We start from the raw sequence: 17927 nt of genomic DNA on the forward strand, positions 1-17927 counted from the left end.
ATCGCCTCCCCCGCCTTCCTTTTTCCGGTGCAGGAATGGGCCGAGGGACTATGACGCTTCGTCACGCCCACGCCGGGCGTGGTGGGCGGGGCCAAGGTAGCCCCACCGCTTCCGTAGAAACAGTCATAACGCCGGAAATACCCGCCTTCTCGCTCGTTTACTACAGGGAGGGGTAAGTCGGCTCTCCCGGCGTGCGCCGCGGCGGGGGCGGTGCCGGAGACGGGTCGCGGGCTGGGCCAGCGCGGGGCTGCTGAGGCTCCCGTCAGGCTGTGCGGCAGACAGGCGCTGCGCTAGTGAGTTGGTTTTCAGGCAGTGATAACTGGGAACTGCGCTTCCTCCCCGTCTCCGTCCTCTCGTCATCTCCAGTCCTCCCCCACTTTCTCTCGGGGGTTCTGAGGACCCACACCCACGGCCTGCAGAGCGCTGGCTGGCGGGCTGCTTGGCTGCCTCGACCCCCGCCGCAGGCCCGGGGCCAAGGTCTCGGGGAGCGTGGGTACCTTGCCCCGCCCTGAGCCGCGGTGCGGGGATCACCAGGCGCGGGGGGTTGTGGGTACTTTCCCGGCGCACGCTTGGGAACGGGGTGCTGAATATTCATGTTCGTGCGCAGAATGCGGGGGGGCGCGGCGTCCAGGCCCTGGGTCCTGGCCGCGCGTGGAAGTGAGAACCTCAAAGCCGAACGGGGCACCCAGACCGAGCTAGACGGAGGTCCTGTATTGTTCTGGGGGAGAACCGCCTCCGGGCAAGGCAGCAACACGGTGGTAGGCAACAGGCTCCGTTTCTAGAGATAAAAACCCTTTGTAAATGTTTTCAACAAGGACATTCGCAAGGAGCAGAGAGGTATAATTAAGAAGGGCTTTTGATTTCTTTAAATTCCTTGATGCCAATAGGTGTTTTTTAAACTGCAATTATAGGATTATCTAAGAAATTTTCAGTAAAACGCTTTTATATGCATTAGGATCACGAGTGCCTCCTCTAGAGCGGAAGGTATTTTCTAGGACAGCAGTGACGGCGCAGTTGCTGTGAAGGTTGGTCCATGTGGTGTTTCCCGATAGTTGTCAGTTGTCATCTCCTCTCTGCCATAGGACTTCCGTCTCTGTTGGATATCTTCCTGGCGACTCCAACTCAGCAATTCTAAAACCATTCATTAGGGACTTAATCATCGCAGTCTAGTCTATTTGCAATTCAAGAAGTGGATCCCTCTCCACCAGACTCACCCATCGTTTCCAACGCGTAAAATGCCAACCTCAGTAGACAATGCAGGGAAGCAGGAAAAGAAACGCAAAGACCCACATTCTGGCCGTTTGCTTCAGCAATCCTACTTTATGCTTACTTTACAAGGACAGGTGTGCCATGTTTTACTCCTCTTTGTAGGTTGTGCATAATTCTGGAATGCTGGTGCAGTGCAGAGACCTTTAGTTCCAGCGTTAGCAGGGTAGTCAAGTTTGTTGAGTGAGCCATCTCAGTGTGATGGCTGCCAAACATAGAAGAGTCTGTTTTTCTCCCATCACTGCTCCTTTGCATCCCTTAACTACACCTTAGGTGATACTGTAACTTTCTGGTCAATTTCAGTTACTAAAAATCAGAATGTGTTCAAGTGTCAATCTCATGGCTTGAGTGGGACCCTAGATCCTGAGTGAGGGTCGGAAGGCAGTCAGACATTTCTGTGTTGAGGCAAGTGCTGGAGTTCTCTCTTCATTGATAGCTGCTTCTCCAGATAACTGGCCCATGCTTGAAACTGCTCTCATGGGGCACATGTAAGAAGGGCTGCTGATCCTTTCCATACATTTCCTTGGGCGGTCCATACCCAGCGTGATCTCTTCCATCACCCCACTGCCAGCATCCAGCAGTAGTACACTGAGCCTCCTGGGTGAGGGCCCTACAAGACCATATGTCTTCCACAGGGTCCACCTGACTCATGACAAATACACATCCTTGCCACACAAAAGTGCTGCACTGGAGGATGCTCCATGGCCTCTCCTCTCTACCCTGCTGTCTGTCTTTAATCTTGCTCCCTCCCAAAATACAGACAGGAATGAATCAGCAAGAATGCTGACTAGACAGATTTGCAAGGAGGGGATGGAATGCCAGCCTCTCCTCCCAGGAGGTCCCACTGATAGCAAGGGGAGATTCTTTATACAGCCGCCTTTCTCCCTCACCTCCCATCAGAAACACTACTACCCACAAGGCCAACTGCCTCATTTCATTCCTTTCCCTGACTTCTTGTACAGACTGAAAAGGACAAGATTGGGGAAACAGCTGGTGGAAGCAGAGAGAGATCTACATCATCTTATTAAGGCCCAGGGAAAGCGTCCATTGTGGGCATCTTTCATTAGAAGATGGGGCACTTTATATGCTGTTTTCAGCTGTGAGCCTAGTACTCGTTCTGGGAAATAGGAAGGGCCCCACTAAACATCTTTCAGTTGATACTGTGGTACTCTCCCCAGCCCTCCATTTCAGGAGCTGCTCATAATTTGGCCTCAACAGCTTTCAGCTAAGTCACTCTTCAAAAACGTGCCCCCAGCTGAAGATAACTGCCTTTGCTCAAAGTCATGGTCCCTCCGAGAGGGGCAGGCCACATCTAATGAGCAGTCCGCTTAAAGACCTCTCCTCCTCACCCCGGTTTGGGACAACTCTGAAGGACAAGTCCACCTCCAGGGCTCCTTATATCAGTATCTGTTGTCCATGACAAATCAGCCCAGCGATTAGTAGTCGAAAACCAGCAACATTTATTATCTCATGGGGTCTGTGTGTTAGGAAGTTAGTTGCGGCTTCCCTGGGTCCTCGCTCACAGTCTTGGGCAGTTCCGGCCAAGACGTTAGGGCCACGGGCACGTGGAGGCTTGGCTGGGGCCGCTTCCCGGATGGCTGTGGGCTGGGGGCCTGCGCTCCCCACCACACAGCACTCTCCGCAGGCTGCTCCGGCGTCCGCACGGCCCCGCAGCTGACTTCGCCTGACCAGGCGAGCCCCGGGGCAGGGCAGCAGGGCGCTGCGGGGCCTTGCGTGGCCCGGACTCTGACTCCTCACGTCCCCTAAGTGCTGCCCACACTCGCGGCAAGGGGCCTTTGGCCCTCCCTCTGGAAGGGGCATCGAACACCCTGGACGTGTCTTTGCCCTACTCTGCCCCCGTTGGGTGGGGGACCTTGGTTGTGATTGCGTCGCAGCCCCGCCTTTCCTTCTGCCCAGCCTAATCCAGCTTCCTCCACCCCACCCCGCACACCTGTTGGCCTGGAGAGCACCCCAATATACTTCCACCATGTCGACCTCTATCTCCGAGCCTGGCAACCCGACCTGCAACGACCCTGTGACGCTAGCTGGCGAACTTCGCTCCCCTCGGCCCCAGTGTCCCTCGTCTGTAAACTGATCTTACAGTACTCCATCACAGGGACGCTGACAGGGTTTGTGACAGTTCATGTATTTCTCAGCTACTTACTGGGGGCCAGGCCCCGTTCTAAGTGCTTTAAAGGTTTTGATTCATGGCCTTCTCAACAACAGCCTTAAAATGGCCACTTCCTTACCTTACAAAAGGAAGAGCACTGGGGCGCAGAAAGATGAACAGCCTCATCCAAGGCCACGTGGCAGCCGCCCACTGTGACTCCCGGGCCCGCACGTGCAGTCAGCAGTCACTGTGCCGCACGTGCGGACACAAGAAGCCCCTGGACCCGCGGCGAGGCCACAGGGCCGTCATTAAAACGGTGGACAAGGGACCGCAAGTCAAGTGTGAAAAGCAGGGGTGCAGTGTTACAGTCAAGGGGGTATTTAGCAAAGGAACAGCGTTTATCAATTGATGGTGAAGACAGTGTATAAAACCCCAGCAGAAGACCGCAGTGCATTGGCGTCCTCGGGCTGCCTATGGAAGTACCGCACACTGGGCCGCTTAAAGCCAGAGCATCTCTCACAGCAGAGGAGACGGAGGTCTGAAAGTGGGGTGTCGGCCAGGTTGGAAGGCTGTGAGGGGAGGTTCTGTTCCAGCCCTCCACGGCCTGCTGAGGGCCATGCCACCGTCTTCTCCCCATCTCCTTACACTGTTTTTTTTTTTGTTGTTGTTGTTGTTGTTTTTGAGAGAGAGAGAGAAGGGTGGGGGAAGGGAGGAAGAAAGAGAGGGAGAGAAACGTTAACGTGAGAGAACCATCATTCGGTTGCCTCTTGCACACGTGCCCTGACTGAGGACCAAACCCACAGCGCAGGCGTGTGCCCTGACTGGGAACAGGACCAGGGGCGGGTGACACCCAAGCCACTGGGCCACACTGGTCAGGGCTTCGTCATCCTCTTTTTATGTGTCTTCATCTTTCCGTGGCCCCGTCCCCGCATGTGTGTCTGCTTCCAAGTTGTCCCTTTTTGTAAAGACATCAGTTTATTCATTGGGTTGGCCAAAAACTCCATTTAGTTCCTTCCGTAAAATAAAAGACACCTTTTTCATTTTCACCAGTAACTTTATTGATTTGGATATTTTGAGCGATCTCCTGCTATTGGCTTCTACTGGGTAGAGGCCGGGGGTGCTGCTAAACATCTTCCAATGCATAAGACAGCCCCACAGCAAAGAAATATTTGGCCAAAATGTCAATAAGTACCAAGAAACTTTGCAAACCACTTTTGACATGTTTGGATCAGTCACAGCACTTTCTCCAAGCATAATCTTTTTATGTTTCAGTTTTTACCTTTCTTGAAATAATAAAGCATAATATGCCAAAAATGCTGCACATTTTCTTCCAATTTCGATACTAAAATGGCTGCACAAAAATTTACCAGTTTTGTTGTTTCTTTTAAATGGCGTGCTAATAAGATAGCTGTCATGATACAGTAACAAAATGGTTTCGAATGATGCTAAAGACAACTAAGCACTGCTAGAGCCATCGGTATGGAAAAAAAACTAAATGAACTCTTTGGCCAACGCAATATGAGGGCCACGCTCATTTTAACTTGGTTACCTCTCTAATATAAAGATCCCATTTCCTAATACTGTCACATTCTGAGGTGCTGGGATTAGAATTTCAGCATATGATTTTCAAAGCAGCATTAAATTAAACCAGTAATACAGCAACAAAGTGTATACAACAAAAACATTTGAACTTATAAAAATAATGGAAAGATACAGTTAGAAAACTTTAACACAAAGTCTATCAGATTGAGTGGATTAAAAAAAATGAAGACAGAATTTTAACAAAATAATTAAGAGATACAATTAAATAAAATGGAGTCACAGGAAATTCACCTTTCCGAGTGCCAGTGATGCATTTATAAACATTAATTGCATACTAGGCCACAAAGAAAATCTCATATTCAATTAATTAAGTACAATATGGACAAAGTAACAACCAAAAATTTTAAGTACTTGGAAACCTAAGACATGCTTTTCCAAACACATTAAGTCCAGGACCAAATAGAAATATAATAATGAGCTCAAATAACAGAGTGAATGCTTCATACAAAACATTTGGGAAACAAGCAAAGAAGACTCCTTTGGAAAGTCATTAGAAAAAGTGTGAAAATTTGGCCAGGGTGAAATAATATGATATCTGGGATTTGCTTTAAAATAACTCCAGAAGGAGGAGGAGTGGAAGGAGAGGCAAGAAGTGGGGGTGAGCTGTGGTTGGGACACAGCAGTAGGCAGAACAGGTGTTGGTACTTTTTAAGCTGGGTGACGAGGACACAAAGCTTTCTTGTACTGTCTCTCTGCTTCGTGTGGGTGGATGTTTGCCTTCCATAATAGGAGACAAGATAGGCAGCAGTTTTTATAAATTAGCTGAAGAATGTTTATACCTTGTAACTCCTGGTAGGTGCCCCCAACTTCCCTTTCATCAGATGATGCCCTGAACCACAAAATTCGTGATAAAGAGCACATTTCCACAGATACGAAATGTGTCTGGTCTAAAGGAAGGGTATGAAGCAAGAACAGAGCAGAACAGAGCCTGGGGTGGGGTCCCGCTACCCATCCTCTGAAGCCAACGCCCCACTCGGCAACGGGGACAGACAGGGCTACAGAAAATGACAGAAAACTCAGAGACTCGGGAGACTGAGGAGCAGAGAGTTAGAAGGCTCAGCAAGAGTGAGTTGCTGGCCCGTCAGGAATAGGGAACCGACTCTCTCATGTGGTGTTGCCTGTGGGATCGCAGGAAGAGACTGCCGCTGGCCCGGGGACCTGGCATTTTGATCCCCATGTCTCTCCCCATCCCAGATAGGAAACGTCAGGGAGAGGGAGAGGAGAACGGGGAGGTGACAGGGAATGTAAAGCACTATCACTTGAGTTCCAGCTGAATAGGAAGATTGATTTTTCTTTTCCCCCACTCTCAGCAGAAAGGGTTGCTGGAGAGCTAAACTGGGTTAATTTATAGAGAAATGAAGACTTACTTCTTTGGCCATTTATGTGTTGTGCCTGTAAATTTTAAAACAGCTACATATACAAAAATCGATAGGCATTTTTATTTAAGAGCAATAACCAGTTAGAAAATAAAATGGAAATAGGGATTGTATTCTCAATAGCAATAAAAATATAACATACTCGGAGTATTTGAATTTAATGTATGTTTGAGTTACATGAATGAAGGTATAAGGCTGAATTAAGAAATATGAAATATGAAGATGGAGATATGTACCATATTTTAAAAGTGGAAATCTAAGTACTTTTAAATGCCCAGTCTTATCAAATTAATTTTTAAGCTTAATTAACTCATTTCAATATACATTTTATGAGGAAATTTAATGAAATTATGTTAAAATTTCTCTGAAAAAATAATACGATGTTAAAAAGATGTCTTTTAAAAATATTAATTGTAGGGAGAAAAGCCCTACTAAGCATAAGACAGTAAAGCTATACAGTTAATAGAGCATCATTCTGGCATAAGATCAATCGGATAAGACAGCTGAAAACAGTTACCAATATATTGGTATATAGATTTTAATATATGATAAAAGTTACCATAAATCTGTAGAGAACAGGGCGTTATTCAGTAAATAATAGACTAAATGGCTTGATATTTAAAAGAAAAATTCATTTAGATTTTGGTATCATACCATTAGTCACCACCTCACCCCCCCCAAAAAAAATCTTAGCTGGATTAAAAAGTTCAGGACATAATAAAACAAGTTAGACATAGACTTAATTGGAAATGTGAAAACTATGTGAGAAAAATCATTAATGTCTTACAAAAAACAGCAGTAGATTTGAATGGAGGGAAAAGCATACCATAGGCCTGGATGGGAGGGTTCAACACGATCAAAATAATAATTCTCTCCCAGTTGATTTATAAATTTAAAGCAATGCCGATAGAAATACCATCTTCTCTTTATTCCTGGAGCCAGCCAGATTGATTATAAAGTATCTGGAGTAACAAATCAGCAAGAATAGCCAGAGAAAGTCCCAACGAGAAATAACCCAGTGGGGAGGAAGGGGCCTGGGTTATGCCACACAGATAACCAATAGCAGAAGACAGGGATTCTGGTCCCAAGCTTTAAAAAGGCCTGAAACAGCTGCTTTTGCACTTTGGGGGCTCTGAGAACTATATAAAGAGCCCCAAACCCTGGTGGAGAGACCATGTTGAGGGTCTACAGGGAGCCCCCAGGCTCTAAGCCCAGCCGCCCTGCCACCCCCTCCCAGGGCCTGACACAAGACTGCAGCCGCATGAATGACACACAGTGAGACGAGCAGGAGAACCGCCCAGCCGAGCCCCAGCGCAGCCGCACGCCGTGAGAAACGACAGGGCTGTTGAAGAATAGAGTTTTATGGTATCATTATAGCTGTGAGAAACGGGCAAACAGACAAAACATACGCCTGCCCCACCCCCACCCCGAGAAAGCCCCGCAAAGAACTGCCCAGAGTCTTAACAGCGTCTGTTCTGGGGTGATTAGAACTATGGGTGCCTTTAGTTCTTTTTCGCTCTTCTCATGAATATCCATTATTTCAAAAATATTTACTGTAAAATTTAAAGTATTTACTATTAACGTTTAAAAATATATTTACTGTTAAAAAAATTTTCTTTAAGAGTGAAAAGGGATCCCTAAGGACAGAATCAGAATTCTTTTAACTGCAAGACCCAGAAACCAATTTAAATGGTCTTAAGCAAACACAGACATATTGGCTGTTGTGAAGACCTACACAGAGTTGTTTTAAGTTATATGTAAAATTAATTTATTAATTTCTGAACATTCTTCCTTACAGAAGCTCCTTACCATTCATAGGAGAGATATTTAAAATATCTCCCCAACAAATCAACTAATACTTCATCATAAACCCAGTCTTAAAAAGGCAATAAGGAAAAGAAAACCTGGTAAAACCACATATTTTATATTAATTTCGTTCTCACAGACTTCCAGTAGTTCAGCCCGTGTAAAGTTAACGCGCGGTGCCACACACCCTCCCCCAGCTGGGCCATGTGTGTTCCCTTCACCTGCCGCGTACCGCGGAGAGGCTGCCCATGTGCGACTGGAGCCCCTGCAGTGAGCCGGCTGTGGACCCGTGCGCCCTGTGTGTGTGCTGGGGTCACTCGGAATTCTCCAGTGTAAATCCACCAAGAGGAAATTCTTATAGTAAGTGTAGCCAGAACTTACACAAAACAAGCCCCCCGAATGTGTCCCGTGGGGTAAAGTTGATAAGTGAAAAGAACATCACTTTGTGTTCTTTGTGAAAGACGTTATCTTGGGGAAAATCACCGAAATCGCCTTGGTTTCCGGCCATTGCCCACGACTGCCTACGAACATGTCAGGGCTGGTGCAGCCGATGGCAGCCACGGCCCTCTCCGGCTCCGGCGTCAGCGGCGGCAGTGTCCGCCCGTCCTGCAGCAAGGAGAGGCCGCAGAGGACGCGGGGCCGGGCGCAGCCCCGTCTCCGTATCGGGAGTTCTTGGCCGGCCGCCTAAGCGTATCCGTTTGACGGCGTCAAATCTCTTCTTTTCAGGCATTCTCAGCAGCTCATTAGCTTGGGCTTCTGTTTCCTTCCGGAACTACTGCGTTTTCCTAGAATGCGAGGAGCCAGGTGGCAAGGAGAGGTCAGGTGCTACCCCAGTCCGTAGGGAAGTTCCATGTCTTAGTTCACCCTCCCTGACCCTGACCCTGACCCTGACCCTGACCCTGACCCAGTGGCAACGGCTGCTGGCCTTGGGCTCCTCCTCCAGAGGTGGCGTCCCTTGTTCCATTTCGGTTATGGCCCCACTGGTTTATTTTCCCCATCATCAGTGGGGCTCTTCTTGGCTTATCTGGGCAGCTTCTTTATTAATCCTAAACCGAGGGCAGTGTTGTATTAGATAATCTCTGCTAAATATATACCGACGCTGAAAAAGATAGGTAAGGATCTAAATAAAGGGAATGCTGGGTAACTGCAGCGTCCACTTCTAAAATTCCAGTTTCAAAGTTATAAAGCCACATACTCACCGCCTTAGCAGAAGGGGCCCAGGGTCTGACTTTCGGGCATATTCACAGTCACCTGTGCTAGGAATGTCTACTAAACGGAACAGGCGTGTTGGCCAGGCACCCTGAAGGCATCCGTGGTTTAAAACTCAGTCAAATAAGAGAAATTGGTGGATAGAGAGAGATGCAAGGAAGCAAATACAGCAAACTGGTAGTAGATGTACGTGTTCACTACACAACTTTTTAGTTCCTCGCCATTCTGGAAAGTTTTAAAATACTAAAAGCTGGGGATGAAAATGAAAATAGAGGTATGTACGGAATTCATAGGAAAGCTATATAACTCATGAAACTAATAGAATATTGAATGTCAACTTTAATTGGAAAAACATTTAATGTATTATTCATTTGATCCTTTTTTTTTACCATCTATTTGCTAGATCCCAATTATATATTATGCTAAGTCCTGAGGACTCATGGGGAACAAAACAGACATAGTCTTCACTTCATGTAGTTTATAGCCTAGTAGAACGTGACCTAGTTTTATCTTAATTACCTCTGTAAAGATCCTATCTCCAAATAAGGTCACATTCTGAAGTGCTGGGGGTTAGGACTCTAACATCTTTTTTGCAGAGACACAATTCAGTCTATGACATGAGGTGATCGGCTTTGCACTTTAGAGAGATCCTTTGGCTGCAGTGTGCAGAATATATTGCAGAGTGACCTCTCACTAAACATCACAGTCAGGAAATGTTTGTAGTAACCTTAGCAAGAGACGGTAGTAGCCGGACTGCACAGTGATCGTGGTAATAACCTAGGATGGAGAGAAGTGGGCCCCTAGAGCTTGTCCCCATGTGATTTGATTATTGAGCTGGGGGAGTGAGAGATTCTGTCTGTAGATGAGGGGGACGGTCCCAAACCTCTGTGCCTGTCGATGTGCCCACGGGGCCTTCCTGAATCCATGGTCAGTACAGGGGAGAGTGCCCACGTCCCGGCTCTCCTTGCCCTGGAACCTCGCTTTCACTCTGAGATGCACCCCTTCCACCTGCCACACCCCTACCCATTCACTGAGGATGAGTAGATTATTGGGGACATTCTAAGCTTCTGGAGGAAAAACTCCCGTGTTCATTTCTGGAACCATCCAACTTCCATTTCATGCTCTGCTTCCTGGGAAGTGATTTCTGTAAGAATCTTTGGTATTTTTAAATTTGTTTTAAGGAAACATTGGTTTGGGGGCTACATGGAGGATGCCTGCTGCATTACTCTGAAGATCTGCATGAGACTAGTGGCAGACAGGCAGAAACTGTCTCCCTTCTGGAATTGAGCACACTGGTATGTGAATTAGAGTCATTCTCTAGAAATGTGCATATGATCTTAGGGATTTAGTCAGGAACTCTGGAGGAGATGCTAGGTGTCCCCCAGTAGATATCCACCCCTTCTTCTACAGTAGTAGAAACCCCAATGTTTTAGCTGGGCATTCGGCTGCTTGGAATAATTCTTGCATTTTTCAGTCACCCTTGCAGCTAGGTGTGGTCAAGTGACTAAGTTCTGGCCAATGAGATGATAATGGAAGCCAAGTGTGCAACCTCTGGGACGTATCTTTAAAGAGAGGGGGCACCCTGGCCTTGTGGCTCAGTTAGCTGGAGCACCATTCCATGCACCGAAAGGTTGCCAGTTGGATTCCTGGTCAGGGCACATACCTAGGTTGCAGGTTTGATCCCTGGTCCAGGTGCGTACAATCCCCAGTCTAGGTGTGTACAGGAGGCAACCAAGTGATGCTTCTCTCTCACATCGATGTTTCTCCCCTCCCCCCCTTTCTCTAAAATGCAGTAAAAAAATGTCCTCAGGTGAGAATTTAAAAAATAATAATAAAGAGAGGGGCCAAGTCCATCCTTTTCCCCTCCCCGCACCCTGCTGGTTAGAATTTGGTGTGTTGGCCACAGTTTGCGGAACCCTCCTGGACCATGAGGTGGAGACTACTTGCCATGGGCTGGCCCTGAATGTCTACATTTATTTGAGAGGGAAATAAATTTCTTTCTTGCTGTGGTAGACAGAACAATACCCCCCCCCCCAAAAAAAAATGTCCACATCCTGACTCCTGGAAACTATGCACATGTTACCTGACACGGGGACTTGGCACGTGTGATTAAGGATCTTGAAATGGAAAGGTGATCCCAGATTATCCTGGTGGGAACATGTAGCCAAGGGGCCCGTGTGAGAGGCAGGTAGGGCTGTGGTGATGCGAGCAGCAAAGGCTGGAGGGGTGCACCTGGAAAGCGGGAAGAAGAGCCTTACGCTGAGTGAGGGAGGCGCCTGGGCAGGGCAAGCAGCGGCTTCTCCCCTGGAGCCTCCGGGAGGGACTCGACCTTGCTGAACCTTGACACTTAGTTCTAGGGGTCTCCTTTCAGACGTCTGACCTCTACAGCTGTAAGAGAATAAATCTGTGTCGTTTTAAGCCGCTAAGTTTGCGGTGATTAGCGACAGTAGCAGTAGGGAACGAACACCTGCATAAGTGACTGTTGTCTGTGATTTCTGACCCTGGCAGCTGACTGCAGTCCTCGCTGGTACAGAATTCAGTACCCAGGAGCGGGAAAATGACACAGAACCTACATGACCGTAGTCATCGGATGGCGGGGACTCAGATCGCAGCCAGGAAGAATGACAGCCCTTAGTCCATGGCCCCGAGACCTTTGGTGGCATGTTCCCCACGTTACTTTAGAAGACATACCACCTGTTGACCAAAGCTGCACGTCAGGAAAAGAGGGTTGCAAAAATTCAACATCTGGGGCACGTTCAGCTGCTTCCCGCCACTTCCTACAGAGTCCGAGACAGAAGCGAACGTGGGGAGGAGCCAGCCAGCCTGCGCGGTGGGGAATGTAACTGCCAAGGAAGCCCGCTGCCTGGAGCCCCAGTGTAATTTGACTGAGAAGCTGGGGATTTGTGGTCTTGCTGGATTAAACAACCTCTGCTTCACCACCCCAAGCAAAGGCAGCCTGGCCGGACGGCGTCGCTGACTTCTCCAGGTTTTACAAAAGGCTTCATATTTCAGCTTCTCTGCCAGACAGTCCAGAGGCACACATCCGTGCAAGGTGTTACCTTCCTGATCAAGCCCTTCATATCGTAAGGCCCAAAGGGAGCACCCGTTAGGCTGAAGAGAAGCGGGTGGGGGAGCACAGAGACCAACTGCAGAACAAAAACGAACAAACCGAAAAGCAGAAACTGTCTAGGCAAGGGTCTGGGCTCTGGTACTTGGAAATGGAATAGGGTTGCCAAATAAAACACAGATTCCCAGTTAAATTTGAACCGTAGAAAAACAAATTATTTCTCATGATAAGTAGGTCTAACAATTTTAATTCTCATGTTATTCATTGTTGATCTGAAGTTCAGGTCCCACTGGGAATTCCGTGCTGTTTCTCAGTTTGCTAAATGTGGTGACCCTAAAATGAACAAACGTTTCAGAAGCCGCCTCGGTTTGTGAGGGTGACGATTCTATTGTTCAAGAAGCCACACACCAGCCTGTTCCCACAGGGGACTACCCAGTCCATAAAGCCACTCCTAGGTTCTCAGGGCTGTTCAGTTCCAAGGAAGGGTAGACCTCTAATGCTCACTTCTGATGTGGCTTGCAAAGATGAGGGACAAGGTGGCCCTCTTGCAGGGCAGAGCGAGAGAGAGAAGGAGCAGGGGGCTGTGCTGGAGTCTAAGGTGTTCAGACGGACTGACCAAGAAACTGACTACTGCCGGAGAAGAGGATTTGGTCACCGCTACAGGCGAAGGACCGCCAGGTCCTTCCCAGGAAACACCTTTTCCCAGTGGGAGTTGTTATTTGAACGGCGCCTCCCCGCTTGTGCCGTGGTCTGCCGCTCATTCTGAAGCACGTGCCTTTTCTTTTAGTTTATGGGTTTCCAGACCACGGGGAGCCTGTCTGGACCAATGAAGCGCTCTGTACACCGCCCAAGATGCCGGTTTCTGAGCTCGGGGATGTGTCTGCATGGGACCTTGGAGGAGTTGCCCTTGGGAGAGGTATGACCGTCCCACAGGTGGGAAGAAAGGTGTGTGGGTGTCTGGGTGGCTGAAAGGGCAAGTTTGCCCTGGGGAGAGGGTACCGCTCTCTACCAGCATCTCCCCCTCCCCCCCGCCCCCCGCCCCACTGTAGCGTGGCAGAGCGTATTTTACTGCAGTGCGCTGGGATGGCATGAACCCGGTGTGTTTGTTCGGGCATCAGCATCTTCGTTTTCAGGGCTGGCAGCTGAGTCCTGGAGCGCGTTGGTGCCTCTGGCCACGAGCAGCCTCGTCCTCTTGCCCTGCTGTGTTATTGTCAGGCGATGGTTGGGGTGCTGTGAAGTCACAGGGAGCACAGTCTGCAGAAAACCGCTCTTGCTTCTCAGACCAATTACACATTTGGGGGGTTCCCCAAACCACTCTCAGCTTCGATAATTTGCTGGAAAGCCTCACAGAATTACTGAGGACTGTGGTGCCCTGGGTTATCATTTACTTCAGCAGAAGAACACAGGCTAAAATCAGCCGAGGGGAGACACACATGCAGCCGAGTCCAGGAAAGCGCCCAGCGTGAGGCTTCTATCGTCCTCTGCCTGGGGGGTCACGGACAGTATTACTTGCTCTCCTGCCAACCAGGCTTGGGGTCCAGAGTTTTATTGGGGCTCCATCATGTCACAATGCTCATTTCCCTCATGGCTGATCTCAGTCATGAGCCCCTCTTAAAGCTGGACTAATAGCATGTGACCCCAGCCCCCCACATAGGTCGCCCTAAATCACATAAACTTTTTGCCATGACAAGCCCCCAGTCGAAACAGACATGCCTATTGAGAAGGGCCACTTATCTGAAGCTGAAGGCCAAGTCCAGACTTCTCCTCGGGCAAGGTTAAATTCTGTACCCCACAGATGCATCTGTCTACAATGATAGAACCTCAGTTTTTTAACTGAACACAAAGCACTCAGAATCAAGAACCCCAACCTCCCATGTGTCCTGTGACTGTGTGACCAAATTCTAGGCCACTTCTGGGAAGTGTCCTTACATGGAAGGGGCTTGGTCCCCGTTCTTTCTTCTTGCTGCCTCGATGGGGCGTGAGGAGCTGCCTCGGCAGCTTCATGTTCAGGATGGTGAGCGACAAGGGAGCAGGAACCCGTGGCCCTGCCGCCGGAGGCACACATCATATGGCCAGCCGTTCAGAGGAAGCGTTTAAGTGATGTTTAAGCCGCTGTTACTTTAGGTTTTCTATCCCCACAGCAGGATCTGATTTCAGCATTTGCTTGAAACTTACTTTTATGTTGCTTACATCCAGATTGGCAAAATGCTGCTCACTGCTCACTAGATTCCTAACCCAGCTCACCTGCACGCCACCAGCCCCCATGTGGTCGTGGCCTCTCCACAGCGACTCTTGCCTCCCCAGAGCACTGGCCCTTGTCCCAGGCCTTTCCACATCCAGGCGTTTTCCTGCCCGCCTTCAGCTGACACAGGGCAACAGGAAGGACTGTTTTCTGATTACATAATCATCATACTTTCCAACGGCTAACTGGTTGGAGGTTTAACTGAACTTTACACCTAAGCTTTATATCTAAACCTTCAGGTCAGTTTTCTTGATTCACCTTTTCAAAATTGACAAACAGATATTTGTGTAATCACGATGAAGATTTATAGATCTTTCTGAGACCTGATGTTTGAATTTTATCCCCATTTTATAAAATGTACCAGGATTCCTTGTGCCCAACCGCTTCACACCAGATAAACAGAAAGCAGGATAAACACTAAATCTTTTATTTTTATGTTTTGTTCTATTTTTTCCATAAAACTTGACCGCCGCTTTTGTAAATATGTAAGAAATTAATCATTAAAACATAAAGGATGAGTAAATACTACTTTTTATGTTATAAAGATAAGGATTTCGTCCTTCCTTCCCTTAACAACAGCAGGACATCGGGACATCACGTGACCTCTGTCACTGTCCTCATGGTTTATCAGCGATGAAATTGGGAGTTGGAAGAGAGTGTAAGAAATGACACTAAAACCCAAAAGTCTTATTGCCGATTTGCCTGTCTTAATGACTTGATTTCTCATTGTTATGGTAGAATACACACACACACACACACACACACACATATGTATATTTACATATACATATGTTAAAATGTGAAGGTTAATTTTCTTATTACTGCACAGTCAAAATCAATGTTTAAAACATCACTATCCATCAGTGACATGTTTCTTACTTTGTCCTATTACAAACCCATGGAAAGAAAAGACTTGTAACACCCGAAGAATGGGAAAGTCACAAAGGCTTAGGAGTGTCACCTAATAGTAATTATTAGAAAAGGATTGGCCAGGGATTTGTGTTCTCAGTGAAAAAAACCCTATGGAACTTTCTTGCTAAAAGCATCCTAAGAACTCAATTGACATGAGGGTCTTCCCTTTCTGAATGGAATAGCCAAGGCCTGGGGAAAGCACAGTAATGCTAAAGGTCACCCTGCTGATTGGTAGCAAAGCCAGAATCAGCATCCAGGTTTTTCTGGCTCCTGGGCCGGGCTCTTTCGGAACATCCTGTGTCCCGTCTATGAGGGGCACAGAAGTTTTGTATCATCGAGGTTAAAATGAAAGACCTCATAAGCTACAATGTGGTTCTGCGCTGGCTCAGAAAACTCATGCTCTTCTGATTGGGAAGAAACTTGTATGCTGGTGAAGCAAGGGATTGCTGTCCTCAAAATAAAGCCAAAATGATTTTTCTGCCAAACGAACCCAAAGAAAGAACACAGAGGTCTCCAAAGTTCATCAGCAAACACGAACCCCCTAACGAATAACGTAACACCAAGTTTATGCTCCCTGGTAGGCTGTGCATTCCTTGAGCAAAAGAATTGCTCAACTTTGTATCCGGCACCTAGCATGCAGTTGGTGCTGACATTTCTTCTTAATGAATGAGGCATATAAACCCTTGTTTTATGCCCTGGCATTGGGCCTTTTGCAAAGAAGCACTTAAAAAACATGTGTCGAATTTCCTGCACTGTCAGAAATACTGTTTAATCATACTGTTAAAAATAAAGAACTCCAGGGCTCACTGAGCTAAATTCTCCAGACCACTGCATGCTCTTTCCTCTTTGGGCCGCTCAGCTGTGCAGCCGGAAATGGACGGTGGGAGAGGAGCTGGGGCTCATCTGCAAAGACCCCGGAATGCCGGCCATGTCGGAAAGTGTTTGGAGAATGCCTGGGACGCTGAGGGAGTATTTCCAAAGCAGTACGCGCACAGATCCATTTGAACCAGAGCCTCTGCGCTCCAAAACAGACGCGTGGAGCGCATTCAGAGAACGTCCGCTTTCCCCAGGCGCAGGTGCTGCAGCCCAGGACTGGGAACCCAAGAGCTAAGGCTACTGCAGAACGCGTGTGCCGCGGACTGGCGTGCTCATAGGAGGCCACATCGTTGTACATTGCTCTTCTTTCTTATGGAAAAATACATACGGCATTGTGATTAGACATGTTATAAATAATAATAATAATAATAATAATAATAATAATAATAATAATAATAAACGACGCCAGCATCTTTCAGGAAAAAACCTTCATAGACAATAATATCTTTTTAAAAACCCATGCAGTGTTTTTTTTTTGTTTTCCACTGAAAAATAGGTATCAAGAGTTGAAATCTAAGAGTGCGAACTGAGCATTAACCCAACACTAAGGAAACGATCCAGCCGCTTCGTCCTCCTGCGCACACAGTGGGGAAGATGGGCAGGTTTCCTCTCTGCTACCAGCACAGGGACAGCAGACCTCGTCTAGGCTGGGAGTTTTCGTCGCAGGAAAGTTCTGCCCGTCCGATGGGAACGCGTTTTATTTCAGAGAGCTAGGAGAGCAAACCAAGACAGCAGAAGTATCCACCCAGTGCATTATGATTCAGCAAGAAGAAGGAAGGAACATCGGGTCTACTCAACACTCGGGTGGACCTCAGAAATGTCTCACTACGGGGAAGCGGCCCGACACAAAGTCTGCACAGTGAATGGTTCCGTTTTTAGGAAATCTCTAGGAAAAGCAAAACTGTAGAGACCAGTGTTGCCTTGGGCTGCGGGTGGGAGCCGGGAGTGACTGCAGATGGACAGAGGGAGCCTCTTGGGTGGGTGGAAGTGCTGGGAAACCAAGTTCATTCATAATGTTTACATAAATATGTCGGTTCACCAGGACGCATTGTACCACTGCAGTGGGTGAGCTTATAGTGAGGAGGTGTGTAAACTGTACCTCAGTAAAGCTGTGTTTTAGGCTCAACTATCCCTCTCTTTAGTTTTTTATTTTTTAATTCCATTTTTCAATTACAGTTTACAGTCAATATTACTTTGTGTTGGTTTCAGGTGTGCGGCATAGTGTTAGGCAGTCACAGACTTCACAAGGTGTCCCCTGGTAGTTCCAGCACCCGCCTGGCCCCACACACAGTTAGTACAATGTTACCGACTGCGTTCCCTGTGCTGCGCTCTGCGTCTCAGTGACAGAAACCGCCAATCTGCGCTTCTCAGTCCCGCCCCCTCTGTCTCCCAGGCCCCCAGCCCCCTCCCCCTCTGTCTCCCAGGCCCCCAACCCCCTCCCCCTCTGTCTCCCAGGCCCCC

General features: G+C 47.9%; 1 long non-coding RNA gene across 1 annotated transcript; it reads left to right on the top strand.

Annotated features, from left to right (window-relative positions):
• Positions 1-132: 132 nt before the first annotated feature.
• LOC150020546 (uncharacterized) lies at positions 133-17366 on the top strand. Its single transcript, XR_016513380.1, has 3 exons — positions 133-172; positions 13224-13352; positions 16963-17366. It is a non-coding gene; the product is annotated as an uncharacterized LOC150020546 (long non-coding RNA).
• The last annotated feature ends 561 nt before the right edge of the window (positions 17367-17927 follow it).

The sequence above is a fragment of the Furipterus horrens genome, unplaced genomic scaffold, assembly GCF_987537825.1.
Source record: "Furipterus horrens unplaced genomic scaffold, mFurHor1.1.pri manual_scaffold_1, whole genome shotgun sequence".
NCBI classification, from domain to species: domain Eukaryota; kingdom Metazoa; phylum Chordata; class Mammalia; order Chiroptera; family Furipteridae; genus Furipterus; species Furipterus horrens.